Below are 17,449 nucleotides of genomic sequence, written 5' to 3'. Positions count from 1 at the left end.
GACTAGGTTAGCCGCCTGAAATGTGAGCACCCATGGTTGTGGCCAAGGGGAGAGTATAGGGCTGGGCCTGTGATCTGGAGGACACATGTTTGTGCCATGATGTGATGAGATGATGAGCCCAGCCCAAGATTTTTAGGGGAGTGACCACCACCCTGGGCTGGGCTAGCAGAGTACCCAGGTAGCATGGGAGAAACAAGCTCAGAGGAGTGAGATGGGAAAGGCTTCCAGACAGCCCTACAGCTGAGCCCAGGGAGGGTGAGGCCACACAGCCCCCCATGGATGGCTTGGGTTGCCCTGGGCACTGGCCCTGCAGGGCTGCATGATGTCCTTTCACCTGCTTCAGCCAGGATTGCTAAGATCCTGCAGCTCTGTCCCCCACCCCCGACCTACCAGCAGCACCAGGAGGCTCCAGTAGTTCTTCCCCAAGCCCCCAGCTGCCTCTTGCACCCACCACTGCTACAGACCCAGCTTAAATCCAGAAGCCTCTTTAGACCATTCCTGCTCTGAAAATGGGCCTCATTCTAAGAAGGTCATTGTGACAGAGGAAGCCTGGGATAGCCTGAAGTCAGCTTCCCTGATTAGCCATCTCCATGGGGGCAAGGACCACGGGCTGGTTTAGTGCCACACCCAGGTCCACTGCTTCCTTCCAAGGTGGGCAGTGCAGCCCTGATTTACTGGTGAGGAGACTTCTGCTCAGAGGTCAGTAATATGGCCTGTGGGCTCGTGGCTAGAGAGGCACAGCTGGGATTGAGAGCCCAGGTCTGTTATCATTTGAGCCTGTTTCTCCCCCTCCACTTCAGCCCATCCCCACCCCTGCTTCCCCTAGGCCTCTGTGAGACCACCTCAAGGGGTGACAGCTGATACTGGCTTTGAGCACATTCCATATATGTTCATAGATTTGTTGCTCCATCTCCTAGCTGGTTGAGGCAGCATTGGGCCCTATCCCCCGGCTGGCTGTGCTTTTGGTGATCCCAGCTGCAGGGCAGTGGAGGTTTGCAACCTAAAAGCTGAGCTGACCTGACCATTCCAGGTGGTGCTAGTTACCCACATTAAGGGACTATGCCTGTCTGACCCAGGTGATGCAGCTTATTCTCCAGTCTTCTGTTCACTTGGTGTGCAAAGGTCTGGGACTGACATGGGGGAGGTGCCGAGCATCTATGATTCACCAGGGGGAGGTGAATGTGTCCCACCACACAGACAGGAACAAAGGCCAGGACATAGCACAACTGATCCTAGCAGAATGGAAGAGCTAAAGCACAAGTCTGGGTCAGAGAGTCAGCCCAGGTGGTGTTTGAAATGCATCTGAAAGTAATTTAAACACATGGAAACAGGAAAATTGCCAGTCAGCTCTGAGCCAGGTGGGGACCCATGTCTGAGCCCACTGCCCTCAGAAGGATCCTTTCTCTGCCTCTGCCAGGTGTGGTTTTGGGCATGTTGGGTTTTGCATCTGAACCCCCAGTATATCCTTGATGAAACTGGGGTCTTGTTGAGGATCAGATGCTGCACTTTACATAGTAGGTACTCAGATGCTTATGTTCATCTGCAGGCTCTTCCCGCCTTTTCCATCATTGAGGGCAAAGCCTCATCCCTGTCACCCCATACCTGCTGGGCAAGCATTGGCAGAGTGTGAAGCCATCCTGGGGGTGCTGGCTCAGGTCCTCAGAACCTCCCCATGGGACAGTTGCCAAAGCCCTGTGCATCTGCCAGGCTTCGGATGGGCCAGGGCTGTGCAACTGAGTGGCTCCAGGCAGTGTGGGAGCAGCTCTGAGGAAGCCCCATGAGCATTTGGTCTCTCCAGCCATGTCAGCAGTGCTGCTGGAGTGTTCCTTATGCAAATATCCTCTCCCTCTCTTCCTGCTCACTCTTCCTCTGCAGGAGGAGAGTCTTCAAGTTGAGCTGCTTCAAGGAAGATTGATTAAAATCAGCTGCAGTTTGACTTAATTGGGAACATATGCTTGGAGAGGGGCTCAACTAGTTAGAACTTTTTGTAATTAGTTCACAGCTGGTTGGTGAGGAAACAAAACTCCAGTTACCACTTAGAGCTGGGTTTGTGCATGTGTTCTCATGCAGTGTCTGGCTAGAGGACAGGCCTGGGAGATTGTCTCCCTGGTCTTGGTAGGAGGCTCACTCACTGTGTGGCCCTGCTGTGGCACTGTCCTTTTTGGGTCCCCCTGAGGGTTCTGGGCTGTTTGCACACTCACGGGGGTGGGGGTGGGGGGTCGTCCTGCGTATTTATTCCTCAACATTGCTAGTGGGTAGGAAGTGGCCCCTGGGGCCTACCTGTGGCATAGGACCTCCTACCCAGCTGGTCACGTGGGTGGGGGATTTCGGGGCCCTCTGAGGCTGTCCAAGCTGCAGAAATCTCCATCAGAGATAGGAAAAGTAAGGCCCAAACTTAGCCTGTGAGTGAGGACAAGCTCATGCTCCATGCTTTAGAGCAACGTTTTTCAACCTTTTTAATCTCACAGTACATTTGAACCTATAGTTAAACTTTTAAGGCACATTTACATTATGTTAATCAAAAAAAGGAGTGAAAAAGAATATACTTACTGGCTTGGCCCTGTAGGTCAGTGGCTAGGGCCCCAGCCACATACTCCGGAGCTGACAGGTTCGAATTCAGCCCAGGCCTGCCAAACAACAATGATAACTGCAACCAAAAAATAGCTGGGCATTGTCGCGGATGCCTGTAGTCCCAGCTACTTGGGAGGCTGAGGCAAGAGAATCGCTTAAGCCCAAGAGTTTGAGGTTGTTGTGAGCTATGACACCATGGCACTCTACTCAGGGCAACATAGTGAGACTCCATCTCAAAAAAAAAAAAAAAAAAAGAGGGAGAATATACTTACTGTGCTTGGAACTTCTTTTGAAAATAATTTAATGATCTTTAGAAATTCTTGTAGCACACCTAAGATCCTCTCATGGCACACCAATTGAAATCACTGATTTAGATTCAGTGGGCTAATGAAGACAGACTGGGCACACCCCATGGAAATCCAGATCTAGCAGCAGAGGGAGTTCTGTGACTTTTGGCTTGGCTGCAGGAGTTGGGGCAGGTAGCAGGCATAGTCCCTGATCCCAGCTGTGGCCCATAGCCCTTATTCCGTCCTGCCCCAGGCAGTCATGACTGGACTAGAACCAAGAAAAAAGGAGTGATGAAGCCCCAGCACAGGGGATGTAAGCCATTTGTTCCCATAGGCCTCCCGTAGCCCCCATGAAGCAGACTGGGCCTCTTGTCTATCTGGCTGCAGTGCTGTTCTCTGCAATCTCCATGGCTTTCTGAAGGCTGCCTTGGTTGATGGACTAAATCTGGAGACTGTGAAGCCACCAAGGAGAGGCCAGACACACAGTGAGGCCAGTCTCATTTGTGCTCATCAGGCCCTGGGTCAGAAGGGCTCATCTGTAGGTAGTCTGACTGCTGGACACTGGCTTCCCAGTGGGGCAGACTGAGTCTCCACATGACAGCCCCATGTCTATGTAGAGTGCACACTGTGGCCAGTTGCTGGTGCCTGAATTGGATCCCTTGTGTATTAGGTAGTGATGGTGGACCAGTATTTAAACTCAATCCTATTGGATTATCCTTGACTTCTTATTATGAACATTTTTCAAACATACAGCAAAGTTGAAAGAATCTTATGTGACCCCCACTTACCCAGCACCCAGACTCTGCTGCAGTCTCTCACTGTGATGCCTCATGGCTTTTCTGTCCACCCATCTTCCATCCATCAGGGCATTTAAATTTTTTGTTGTATTTTAAAGTAAATTGCAAACATCTGTATACTTTCCTCTGAATACTTCAGCATGCCTGTAATTAAGTGGAATTCATCTCAGGGATTTTGGAGGCCTGCTCCAGCCGTTTCTCAGCGTGGCCTAATCACAGTGCTTATTCAGGCAGGTTGGTGGTCCCCCCCCCCCACCTTACTTCCCTGCCTGCCCTGAGCAACCGCCCGTCCACCACCACCTCCACAGCACATCCATGCCCTGCCTCCTGCTCCTCCCCAGCCAGTGGTAGGGGGGCCTTGAAGCCTGCCCAAAATGCTGCTTAGGAAAGAGACCAGAGGAACAGCCCAGTGACATTTAAAATAAGTGCATCTTTTTGGGAAATGGAATGGGTAGAAAATTGCTGGTTCCCTGTAAGCAGAAAGCTTGTGGTGCCTGGAGACTGTCCCTACTGCTGTCTGCATCACCAGGCAGGCAGCACTGTCTGATCACAGAAGCTCAGCTTGAGTCTTTGCCTGCCTCCTTCCCTTGTCCTCAGCAAGAAGATGGGAAGGCCCTTCACCACCTTTCAGATCCCCTCACCCTTTATTCTGTGGTGGCCCATGGCAGCCACCACCTGGCTCCTAGTACTCCCTGGGACCTGAGTCCACCTTCCCTGTAGTCCAGGAGCTGCCCAGAGTCGCAGCCCCTCCTGGAGCCTGGCTGGTCCTCACGCACTGGCATGCTCTCAGCTCTCAGCTCTCACCTCCCTTCTGTTCTGATACCCCTCACCCCCAAACCTTTCTTGCTGAAGCTTCTACTGGCCTCTTCTCAGAGTCTCTGGCACTACTGGTTGTCTCACTTTGGTTCCTGGCTACCTAGGCTCTTGGGCACATTCTTCCCACCTGGCCAGGTATCTGTCTCACTGTGCCCCACACTGCCAGCTTGCCCCACCTACTGGGCTGTCTGCAGTGGCCCTCCCTGGTCTGCCGGGCCCACCCGGCATTATCCCTGTGTGGGAGTCCTCTACCCAGCACCTACCCTGGACTTCTGTTTTTTGGTCTGTGTGGAGTGAGCATGCCTTGCCCTCTGACAGCAGAGCCCCTTTAAGGCTCTTTGGTGAGGGGCTCTATGGGAAGAGTCACTCCACCACTAAGTCACAGCACCCTCTTCTGAATGGTGTGAGTGATACAGTCTGCTTCCCTGGGCTCATGTATGTAACATATGGTTAATTCCTGTCATGTAGTGACTTCTTTGAACTTAGCGGTTATTTTTTTTCTAATGAGTCTTACTATCCCTCCCCTTTTAACTCAAAAGGTAGCTTATTTTCTTTTCTTTTTTTTTTTTTTTTTTTTGTGGTTTTTCGGCCGGGGCTGGGTTTGAACCCGCCACCTCTGGCATATGGGACCGGCGCCCTACTCCCTGAGCCACAGGAGCCGCCCAAAAGGTAGCTTATTTTGAAACAATTCTGCACTTTGCGTTTTCTACTGAAGGCATTTTGGTGGGTCTTTGCACACCAGTGCCAGGTGCTTCATTGTGCATGTAGGCTGTGTGTCACCTGTAACCAGGTCACAGATGTGTCTAGGGGAATGGCCTCTCCAAAGCACCATTTCCAGTGTGTATACATATATAGGATAAATAGCCAGTGAAGAGAAAAGAGGTCTAAGGGTGTCTGCTTCTGTTTTGCTAGGTTAGTCCCAACTGGTCTTTTACAGAAGCTACACCAGTTGGTACCTCGAGCTGTGCCAGAGACCTTCACTCCAGGACACAGTGTGAGTGTGGCAACTATGGCCTAACCCAGGGTATGCCACCAGATTTTTAGAATGCTATTTTGGTCCCAGAAATCAAAAGAGATATCTCAGTGTAGTCTCTAACCTTCATTCCTTTTATTAAATATGAGAGAGAGGATTTTTTAATGTGTTTGTATTCCTCAGTTTTTCAAATGGATTAATGATCCTTTTTCCTGATTTCTAGGAGCTCTTTGCATATGAACGAATTTAGCTCTTTTGTTGTTATAGATAGTAAATATGATTTCCCAGTTTGTCATTAGTCTTTTTACTTTGCTTAATATATTTGGGGTGGGGGGGAGTTGTCTGGTTTGAGGGTAGCTTTTTTTTTTCCTTTTAAGTAAGCAGAAGTTTTTTTGGTTTTGTTTTTTGGCATTTATGTAGCTACATTTATCCACCTTTTCTGGGTTTGGGGTCCTTTCTAATGTTACATTGTAAAAGAATTCTCTGATCCGTTCTAGTTTTCTTATGGCTGTATTTTTTACATTTAAATCTTTGGTGTAGATTCGGTTTTAGTTTTTATGAGATATGAAGCATGTATTCAACCTAGTCGTTTAAAAGATGGCTCTGCTTTAGTAACCCTAAACCTACTTAGTGCGAAGCCTCCTCTTCCTCCTTTGTGTGCTGTCGTTGTTGTTCTCTGTTGTCTCTCTATTATCCACATGTCATAATCAACTCCAGATGGTTCCAATTATTGATGCTTTCAGGTTTCAGTGTTTGCCCCCCCCATGACTCTTGTCTGAGAATGTTCCCAGAGCTCTTGTTTTTTTTTTACGGGGACTTAGCTCTTCTCATTCTTCCCTGCCCCTCACCTTGCATCAGCTTAAAATTTTTCTAGGATCACATGAAGTGTGCATATGAATTTTGGGGAGTCCCCATCTATAGGATGTTGACTCTTCTTATTCAGGAGTACTGATACCTTCTTCCATTTGTTTAGGCCCTCCCTTGTATTCCCCCCAAACATTTGATAGATGTATTTTTATCTTGCACATTTCTTACTGAATTTACTTCTAGGCATTGAGCCTTCCTGGTGTTTTTATCACCGGTGGGCCTTGTCTTGTTACTCTCCTTCCTGAGTGTTGCTCACACGTGCAGACTGGGCTCTGCGTCCGCACTGGGTGGCTCCTTTATGTGCTTGCTGAGGTGGGAAAGCACACAGGCAGGCGTTCTGAATCCCAGCTCAGCCCTGCCTCTGGCCACGCACCATGGCTCCAGGCCTCAGGCCCTGCTGACCAGGCCTGCCTTCCTGAGTGTTACATGTAAAATAAAACTCTTAATGAAAGGGAAAAAGCTCAAACCCCTACGGAGGTGGCACACCGGCTGCTCATGTTTATTAACGTTGAAGACTAAAAAAAGCCCGCTTGCTGATGTGCATTTGTGTGGTGAAATTTCCACTGGCACTGATTTCTTTTGATTTTTTTTTATGAGAAGAATGATGCACTCTGAATATTAAGCCCCTTTCTCCTACCCAGGTTTCACTATCCTGGGAACTTAGACCCTTGGGCCCACTAGTCCACAGGGCCCTTTCTGACTTTCACCTTCTGCTGGAGGGGCTAAGCACTGGTCTGGATCCTGTGTAGGCGGGCATTGTCACAACCCTGCCTGACCCTATTGTGAGGCCCTGAGGCTCCCAAGCTGTCGCATAAGGCCCTTACAGACTGGTAGGCTGGATGGGAGATAGGTGGGGCCTCAACAAGGTCACATGGTGCCCATAGGTCCCATTGTGTGGCAACATGGTGTCTTCACCTCGTGACTATCAAGAGACCCAGGGCTAGTCTGCTTCACCACCAGTCACATGCAAGACCCAGAAAGACATAGCATGGTGAACATTGCAGTCAGCAGACAGCTGCCGCCCGCCTTCCCCCACCACCTCTGCAGCCCCCATGGCCTGGGTGCCCCTATCACTTCACGCTGCCTAAGTCTCAGGCCTTGGCATACTCAGACTGGTATGTTATACTCTCTTTATCTCCATATCATCCTTGCAAATTTTTTTAGTGAAAAAGTTAAGAGCTCAATACTTTTTAAACCTAGAAATTAGGCATGATGAAAAATATATGTAATTAGGGTTAGGCAGGTTGAATTGTTTCCGAGGGGGCTGCCTGAACTCTATGCAGAGTGTCCCTCATCAGCAAAGGCTCATGAACAGTGCCCCAGCCCCTGAACTGAGGGTCAGTGAAAGCAGCACTCTCAGCCACAGCACTTCCAGGAGGACTAACTGGGCTGAGCAGTGGTGGAGTGGTAGCGCAGTGGGTGAGCCCTGCCCAGTGGACAACCTCAGCATTGAAACGTCTGTGCCCATGAGTCCTGAAACTCGATGGGGCCACAGAGATCCCTCAGTCCCAGAGCATCTTGGGCAGTGCTGGAGCAGGCAGCCTTTGGCTGTGGCCTGGGGCTATCTCTGCACAGTTGCCATTGGGGGTAGGGAAGCTATTTAAATGAAGGAATTTCAGTGACTGCCGAGTGTCCAGACAGTTCTGGGACTCTGAGATTCCTCCTCTTTGTGATTGCCTGAGGACTTGAAGGGAGCCATCTTGCCCTACCCCATACACCAGGTTTTGAGCCCTCAGAGCTTAGTGGTGCATATTCCCCTTTAACCTGGCTGCTCCCCTCCAAACTTAGCACCCAGTATGACACCCTAAGCACCCTGGATTGGGCACGGCCCCCAAGCCCCCTCTTCTCTTTCTCACCTACTCCTGTCCTCTCAGCCCTGTCCCTGACCCACCCGAAGTCTTACACGTATTGGATGGGGCCTATGAAGTCTGCATCCCCTACTCTCAGTGGCATGAGTCCCAGGCCCTGAAAGGAAAAGGCTGGGTGTCACCATGTACTTGTACAGATGTGCTGGGTAGTTCCTTACCACCTAGACCCTTCCCCTGCTCTTCCTCTGCCCCTCCCTGAGGATAGCTCCTCTTTGTGCCTTAGAGAAGCCCAGCTGAGTGGAAGCCCACAGCACTGCACTCCTGCCCTGCTTCCCCACATGGCCAGTCTCACCCACCCTTCCCAAAAGCTCTCTAGTGTCCCTGTGGCAGTGAGCAGTGACCTGAGGCTTGGACCTTAGACCTTGAGGCGGTATCATGAGCACAGGGGCCAGGCTGCCCTGCTCTCCTGGTTCCTGGCACAGGATCAGCAGAAACTGGGCATTACCAGGAGAGAATGAGAGGGAATGATGGGGGTTGAGGGGCAGCTGTGAATGCATCTACGTGCGTGGGCAGGTTGGTACGAGGAAAGGAAAGAAGGTGCTGCAGAAAGGGTAGTTGGGAATGAGGGACAGCTCCAGGCCACTCCACCTGGAGCCCAGTGCTGGGAGAGGCCTACCTCAGAGCCCTGGCTGCCTCTGGCTTGCCTGCACATGGCCCTCTGAGGTCCACTGGCAGCTGCACTTGAGGCTTAGCATAGAGACAGATGTCTTGTACCTGTAAAAAATGGTGATTATAGGGGTGTCAAAGGTGCTGTATCAAAGGCCCTCCAGTGCCCTGCAGGAAGTTTCACCAGTTCTCCACTTGGTATTTCTCCCTGGAGCTCCTGCTTTGTGTGCCTAGGTGTGGCAGGCTGAGGGCATTGTTTCTGCCCAGACCTTTAAGGACAGTTCCTCCAGGCGGTCTCTGTGGCTATAGATTGTCTGGCTTGTTAGCAGCAACACCTTTGTGTGCTGTATTTGGTTCTCTCTCCTCCGCATTCTACTGTGTTAGACCGAGTGAGACCCCATTTGTGAAGCGAGGGAGCAGGCCATCAGTTACTTGGGTGTGGCAGCCCTCTCTTGGAAGGTAGGGCCTTGTGAGTGTAACTCTTCTAGGCCCCACAAGAGCGCCTGGGCCTCTGTGGCAACATGTGCATCCCTCCTGTGCATCAGCCATCTTCCCCTGCCTCCCCTGTGCTAGGCGCTACACCAAGCTCAAGGGACAGCGGCAAGTAAGGCAGCCATAGCCTGTCTTTCGTGGAACCTGTGTTCTGTGGGGAGAGACAAATGAATTACTTCAGAGAGAGGTACCAAGGAAAGGCAGTTGGTTACTAGAATGGAAGTCCTGGTATGTGTGGAGGGGTGGGGGGGGTGGTCCCATAGGACCTGGCAGGACCATTACCTTCTGGTCTCCTCCTCTGCTTGAGGAAGTACAGGTGACATTGGCTTCCCAGCCTGCTTCAGACAAGCTCTCCATAGCAGATGCTGGAGAAACCATCTTTGCAGTACTATTTCCTGTGATTATGTTTATTTCGTTTAGATAAGGTCTCACTCTTTCATTTATGTGTTTCACAGAGACTTCCCACCAGCTGATGCTGTGATACCTGTAAGAAACAGCACAGATATTATAACCATGAGGGCTGACATTGTTGGTGAAGTTGAGCTTCCTGGCCACTTAACAAGAAAGCAAATTATGATCAATGACATATTTTCTGTAATCAGAATGGGGGCTTTGAGGAAGGGAGTTTGTGGACAAAACGCTAGATTCTGAAAGAAATGTCTCCCTGGGGATTTCATGGTGCCCTACTGTGATGTCATGACCAACTACAAAGAGCAACTTTGTTTAGACACTTGGCCTGGCAAGTCCCCTCCTGGGTGCATACCCCTAAGGACTGAGTCAAGGCCTCTAGCAGACACTTTTGTATATGAATACTCACAGCAGCATAACTCACAGTCTTAAATAGAGGAAACACCCACGTGTTTGTGGATAAGCAGAAAGTGGTTCAGCTGTACAACGGATTGTTACTCAGCCCTCAAAAGGAATGAAGCTCTGGCACCTGCCACAGTTTAGATGGCCTCAATATATGCTCAGTGAAATAAGCCAGATACAAAAGGACAAATCGTGCACAATTCCAGTCATAGGAGGTCCCTAGAGCTGTCAAAGTCATGGAGACAGAAAGTAGAGTGGGGACTGCCAGGGGCTGGGGAGAGGGATGTGGACAGATTTTCAGATTGGAGGTATAGAAAGTTCTGGAGATTCAAGGTTAAGATAGCCGTATGACAGTATGGGTGTGCTTAATCCCCCAGAACTGTGTATGTGACTATGGTTAAAAGGTAAACTTCATTTATGTGTTTGACCACAGTGGTGGATAAACAAGCATCTTTGTTTAGGAGCTTCAGGGACAACTTAGAGACCCTGGACAGGAGGAGTAAAGTTCCTGGTGTCCATTCCAGGCATCCACATGAGGCACGGTATCCACACTGTCCCCAGGTCCTGTGCCCACCAACAGGTCTGCAGCTGCTGCCTGCTTCTTAAGGCTCCTGCCAAGGGTCAGATGGGTAGTTTAGGAGCTGGGACATGACAGCAGAGGCCACTTAACTCCCAGGGCTGCTGGTCACCCTTCCAGCCAAGCAAGGTCCTGGGTCATTCACTAGGCAAGCCAGAAAGCAGTCTCCAGGCTGCAACAGACAAGCCCAAATGCACAAACATGTTCTTCTTCCTCTTCCTCCTAAGATGCATTGACTTTGGTGACCAGGGTGGTAGCTAACTGATGCCCTGTGTGCTTTGTGGGGTGCACTAACTGCTGGCATGATGGAAGCTTGGGAAGAAGACACACCTGCGGATGGGGTTGTAGACAGGCTGCAAGCCAGCAAGAGGCTGGGGGCTAAGCTGGAACCCATATGGCTGTCTCTGGTTGTGGCTCGGGCTTTCTCCTTTGCCCACCTTTGCTCCCCCCAACCAAAGTTTTGCCATGGGCCCACCAGAGCAGTCCCACCTTGAGTGGCCTGCAGGCAACTCTGTGGAGGCAGTAGAGCGGCTACAGAGTGTCTAACCCATTGAAGGAAGAGGGAGCCTGGTGGAGGCTGGGAGCGCTGGGGAGCCTGAGTGACTGCCATTCCACTCTTCCTGACAATTATTTTTTTCTTTCCTTTCCCTCAAAATTGTTTACAAGCTCCTCTCAAGACCAGGTCACCTTCTGAAGGACTCAGGGGGGAAGGCAGCAGCTGATGCCAGCATCTCATAACTGGCTGTGCTGAGAGTACTTCATCTGGATGGAACCTGAGTCTGAGAGAGTGTCACCCCATGGAAGGGCAGATGGTGGGAGTGGGCTTGAGCTCTCAGTCCCCACCTGTGTGCAGGCAGTGCCCCCCCATAGTTGATCATGGACTGGATGGTCGCAGACATCGTTGGCCAGGCCTGCTGTCCAGTGAGACGTTGTCCTCACATATGGCTGACATGAGGCTGAGGTTGGGGTCTTGAGGCCTCACCCAGAATCACATAACTGTACCTCATAGAACTGGGACCCAGCTCGGGCTCTGCTGCCTGGGCATGTGCATCCGCTAGGCAGGACTTTGGCGTGTCCATGCAGAAACTACACAACAGTCTCTACCAGTCCCCCAAGGTAGAGATATGCCTAGGGATCAGCTACTGAATGTCTTGACCTTCCTCTACCTGTCCCTGCACCATCCCTTTGACTGAAGCTGTGACATGCACTTCAGTAGAAAACCAAATTCAGAGGAAGTTTGGGTGGCATTTACTTTCAGGCAAGCAGCTGAGATAAGGAAGAAAAGGGTACTGGGTGCTGGACCAGAAAAATAGAGCCCAGTTCTGGCAATTCCCCTGGCTCTGCATAGCAACTGCCCTGAGCTTGTCAGCAGTCTCTCATAGGCCTAGGCTCTTCCCCTATGAAATGGAGACAGTGACTGCCCTGTCCAGAGGCCCCTTATAGTGACAGTCCCTAGGTGGCTCTTAGCCTGAAACGAAGTACAGTGCAGGTGTCCCAGATGGGTGCTGCCTCAGTCGTTAAGTCTCAGTCCTCCTGGGCTTTTAACAAGTGAGACAAGAAAGGAACGCAGATGAACTGCAGGTATCCAGGAAACTGGAAGGAAGGCAAAAGTACAACATAGACAAGAGCAGTCCTTCCTAGAGGAGTGAAAGCTTTGACCAGGACAGGCTCTGGGCCTGCTTTCCCAGGGGGCTTGGGAATAGATGTGTCCCCTCCACCCCACTGCTTGCCATATCTCTGCTTCCTAGGCTGCCCACTGTGATCTAGGGAAGGGGAAGTGCTTTGCCATCTCTCTTTGAAGGGATTAGGTTTGCACCTGATACTTTTCCTGCCTAGTCTGCCAGACACCCTCAGCTCTCAGAGATGTCTCAAGAAAGGCTCAGATCCTCAGATGAGGAATTGAGGGTAGAGTGAGGGCCAGAGGAACGTAGCAACTTGGGCACATCTGGCAGAGGGAAAATGTCTTTGGGTTTTGCTCTGATAGTTACTGTGGACAATAACAACATTCCCAGCAAAGCTGCTTGTGATTGAAGAGCATTTTCACATCTATTAACTCACTTGATCTTTGCAAGGACTTGGTATCATCCCATTTTACAGATGACCAAATTGAGACTCTGATCAAGCTCTAAAATAGCACATTAGTGCATGTTTGAACAGCAGAATGCCAACTCCAAGGACCACACCTCGGCCCACCCAGGCCTGTCGAAAGTAAGCCCAGCCAGGCCTTTGCTTTCAGGCCTAACCAAGCCCCACATGGTGTCCTAGGATGGCAGCTATCTTTCCTTCGACCCAGGTCGTGTGTGTGTGTGTGTCCCAAGCCACTCTCGGTGATACAGGAGGAAGGAAGGAGAGGTGTCCAGCTGGGCAGTATGAGGCTGACTGTCTTTCCTCTTAGAGCTGCAGGGATATTCCCAGCAGGCAGTAGAGATGCCATTGGTGCAAATTGTGCAGATCTTGTCAGCATGGATACCCTTATCATACCAATCCAGGAGGTCTGGAGTTAGCCCAAGGGTGATCCAGTCTCAGTTTCTGCCAAATCAAAAGGGGCCTTCCTTGCCCTGTTGACTAGTGGAGAGTTGGTGGCATTCTTCTTCTGCCCTTTCCCTGCCTGTCTTGTCTGACTTTTTGGGGGGACCCCACTTGCTGCTACAGGGTTTTCAGATCAGGCTTGGAGGCTGCCCAACAGCCTGACCTGGAGGCAGAACCCAGCAAGACAAAGCTTTCCCCAGACTTTTGTGGAAGCCCAGAGGGAAGCCATCCTGGCAGAGCAGCTTTCCTCTTGTCCTACATAGGTCAAAATTGGATAAATATGGCCTGTTTTATGTTCTGACCTGCTTGGCCATGGGTGCTGCCGAGACTATCATCAGGGATGTCCCTTAGGCTTTGGAGGGTAAGACCTGGGCTCAGCTTCCTAGACCTGGCACCATGCATGGAGCACAGCACAGAGGACCAAGACTTTGTCAGGCCTGGCAGCACGTGTGGAAGTGGCATATTACACCCTAGGTTGCTATGCCTTGGCCATAGGGATGTGTGTGAGGCCACTGATCTCTGGCCATGTTGTCATTGGCCTCTCTTACCTGTGGCCAATATAGACTACGGATAGACCAGGCCTAAGGTATCTGTTTTCCCCTCATTGAGACATCTGGTATCAAGAAGCAAGTGACCAAGGGGCTGGTCCTCCTGCAGTTTTGGCCCTGTCTTTACACACTCTTCCCCCACCGCCACCCCCACCGTGACCGGCATGGGCAGCTTTGTGGGCCTTGCCTTCTGGGTCTGTGAACGAGTAAGTGAGCCAGCCCTGGAGGTGTCCTGACCTCCACTCATGGCTGCTCTGAGATGCTTCCCATACCTATGCTCTCTGCCTGCCTAGAAGGAGGCAGGAAATGTCCTACCTGCCCCCTCAGCCATACTCATGTATAGGCAGCCTGCCCCCAGGTCCTCTTTCCAGCCCCCTGCAGAATGTAGAGCTAATAATGCCCGAGGGCTTGGCCCAAGGTCATATCACTGCTAAAGAGGACCAGCCATTGTGATTGGCCTGGGCCTGTCATGGAGGCAGGTTCTATAGGCCCAGCCGTGTGTGGCAGCACTGGGTGGCTGGGATGGCTGGTTTCCACCTCTGCTGTGCCCTGGGCCCAGGACCACACCAGGACCTCACTTTTCTTCACCATTGGTGTTACCTTCAGGCAGGAAAGGAATTGATTTAGTTTTGAGGCTGGGTGAGCTATAAATATGCATGAGGACTGGTGGTTATTTAACTGTACTTTCTATTCCCCTTGCGTGGCTGCCTGCTTCCAGCTCTTTCTCCCTCTCAGCATGCAGGTCAGGTGCAGGGTGGCAGCCAGCTCTCCCTCCTTGAGCACTGCCTGGGACCTTCTTGGGGGCAGCCAGGTCCAGGGTGCAACCATCTCCCTGGTAGGACCATCAGGGGAGGACATCCAGGGCCAGATAGCACAGGGGTCCATACATAACAGGGGCTTGTAGAGTATTGGGGCCTTGAAGTAAGGTCCTTAGAGGCAAAACTTACCACTCTTACTCTTTTAGAGATGGGAAACTGAAGCCCAGAGAGGACAGGAGGCCTTCTCAAGAGCCCCGGCAAACTGGGGGCAGAACTTTACTATGGGAATAGAAATGAAGCAGTCACTGGCCCTTACCTGTCCGCTTCCTGGAGGGCTCAGGATATAAGCAGAGGGAAATGGCTAGTCAGCTGAGCCTGTGTAGAATTGGAACAGGCAGAAATCCAAGGAATGGGCAAGAAGCAGGAGAATGCCTCAGGCCTCCCTGGGGCAACGGCAATGGGCCACACAGGCTCAGTCTTGGACATTTGCCCTGGATGAGCTTCACCCCCTCTGGACCACACACGCCCTCTGGACTGCATGCCCCTGAACCCTGCACAGGCTCCTCAGTGGCTCCTCTGTCCACTGGGGCTCTGCCTTCTCTGTAGCCTGAGACCCAGCTCCAAATGTAGTTTCTCAGTAGCCCGAGAGGGGCTGGAGACTGCCCTATCGACCCAGCACTTTCTCATACCTGACGTGCACCTACTGGCCTCCCTTCCCTGCATCATGGACATGACAGTAGCTGCTCACTTGGCAAGTGAAATATTTTTGTTTAGTCAATAATTGCACCATCACATCAAAGGAAGGTTGAAAACTTTTTCTTTTGAGATTCTTGTCAGTATCTCCACAGTTTTCTCAGCTGCAAATCAAACAAGCCAACAAATTTTAGCAGAAGATTATAGCCATTTTTCCCCTTTCTTCCTCAAAGCTGTCATCTAACAGCAGATTTCAGCAAAGTTGTTCGATCTCTCCCATCTGCTCGTCTTGAGCGGCACTAGCCCCCCGACGACGTTTCTTCGCATTGGCATAAACATTGCTCGGCAACATGGGAGGGGTGTTTGGGGGTGGAGTACGGAGGGGCAGGGTAGGTGTTCTTTCTCCCCTGTACCAGGTGCCTGAGCTTCTGCCTCCTGCCTCATCACATTACAGGATTGAGGCCACTCATACTTGGGAATATGCCCCCGAACTGGTGGACGGTCGTGATCGCAGGAAATTCTCCAGCCCTTGGCTATGGAGCCTGACCCTTACCCCCTCAGCCTTTTTACCCTTCCTCTATGCTGAGAGTGCCTGTGTCTTCCCATAGGAGATGCTTGTAGGTGCTCTGGCTTTAGCCCACCTGTAAGCCTGCTGGCCCCGCTGGCCCCTACCCCACTACAGGCCAGGTCCAAGGCTCCTCTGTGTCCCCAGCCAACCTCACCCTGGGGGCCTCTTGCTCGGTACTAAACATGTGTCAGGGAGTGGCAGGTTCATGGCCTCCTGCCACAGCCCCACTGGTGATGCACTGGGACTCTGCACAGCTCACTTTTCTCATTTAGAAAACAGGAGAATCTGTGCCTTATAGCTTTGTGAGGACTAAATGAAACCATGAGAGACCTCTGGCCTGGCCCTGGCATAGCGTCCTTGGTAGGTCAGATTTTGGGGCCAAGGACCCTTTGTTATCCTCTTCTTCCCCTGGGCTATATGCCTGGGACCGAATTACACTCCTGCCCTTGGCTTTCTGAGCACAGCAGTTAAGTGTGGTACCTACCAGGCCCCATTGGATCAGATAGCAAATATGTATGGTACCTACCAGGCCCCTCTGGATGCCAAAGTCCCATCTCAGCACTTGCCTATCCCCCCAGCATCACATCTGTGAAGGAGCTATGTGTCTAGTTATAGGGCCATGCTGGACTATGCCTTGGGGCTGGCTGGAAAGGTCGAGGTACCAGGGCATGCTCAAAAGCCCAAGAGATGGAGGCCTGACTGTGGCCAGCCTGGCTCCTGCTGAGCACTTCAGGGAGAGTGGCCAATCAGAAGCAGGTAGCTGAGGTCTTGTAGGTCATGGAGCAGGAGGGTCTAGGCACTGTCTTTTCTGAGTGTGGCCAGAGGCACTGGGTATCCAGAGAGGGTGAGGAGCAGGTCCACAAAGGACTCTGAGGAACCGCCATAGCCTGGCAGGGGCAGGTGGGCACATCTTAAGGTCATCTGGCCCTGGAAACTGCTGGCTAAGCACTGTGGTCACTGCACTGCCGGGTCTAGTCCTGGCTAGCAGCAGAGTGGGCAGGGTCTTCTGGGAGTGCTCTGCAGGTCACTGTGCAGGAGGCTATCCTGGCTATAAAGAGGAGTGGCCAGGGACTGGGATTCCTCTAGCCTCGGAATCCTTAGCCCAGGCAGGCACCATTTCCTCATTAACCTCTCAGTATTTTTCTTTCATTGGGGGGGGGGGGTCTCTCCAGGTAGGTCCTATTCACTCTTTTGTAAACTTGCACTTGACTTTGAAATCCTGGTCCATTAAAAGGTGGAAGATTTGTCCTAGTGTCACAGGCACTGAGCACGAGACCATGACTGCAGCATCCACAGCTTCCTTCTGTTTGTTTTTGGCTTTTCTCTCTCCCCACCCATTTTAATAGCTTTATTGAGGACTTGTACTCTGTGACTCACCCATTTAAAGTGTACAATTCTATTCACAGATACATACAACCATTACCATGATCAATCTTAGAGCATTTTTATTACCTCAAAGAGAAGCTGGAACCCTTCAGATGTTACCTGGCTCCCCTATCCCATCCTCAGCAACCACAAATCCACTTTGTCTCTGTCAAATTTCCTGTTCTGAACACTTCATGCGATGTGTGGTCCCTTGCTACTAAAGTTCATCCGTGTCATAGCACATGTCAGTGCTTTGCTCCTTTTTATGACTGAATAATACTTCATTCTATGGATATGCTACATCTTATTTATCCATTCATCAGT

The 17,449-nt window shown here is 51.2% G+C and overlaps 1 protein-coding gene across 7 annotated transcripts in view; it reads left to right on the top strand.

Annotated features, from left to right (window-relative positions):
- Nucleotides 1–17,449, top strand: part of MAD1L1 (mitotic arrest deficient 1 like 1) — a 472,925-nt gene that overhangs the window by 308,331 nt on the left and 147,145 nt on the right. The window lies entirely within an intron of this gene.

The sequence above is a fragment of the Nycticebus coucang genome, chromosome 12, assembly GCF_027406575.1.
Source record: "Nycticebus coucang isolate mNycCou1 chromosome 12, mNycCou1.pri, whole genome shotgun sequence".
Lineage (NCBI taxonomy): Eukaryota > Metazoa > Chordata > Mammalia > Primates > Lorisidae > Nycticebus > Nycticebus coucang.
The sequence above is the reverse complement of the archived record's forward strand: the minus strand, read 5'-3'. Positions and strand labels throughout refer to the sequence as shown.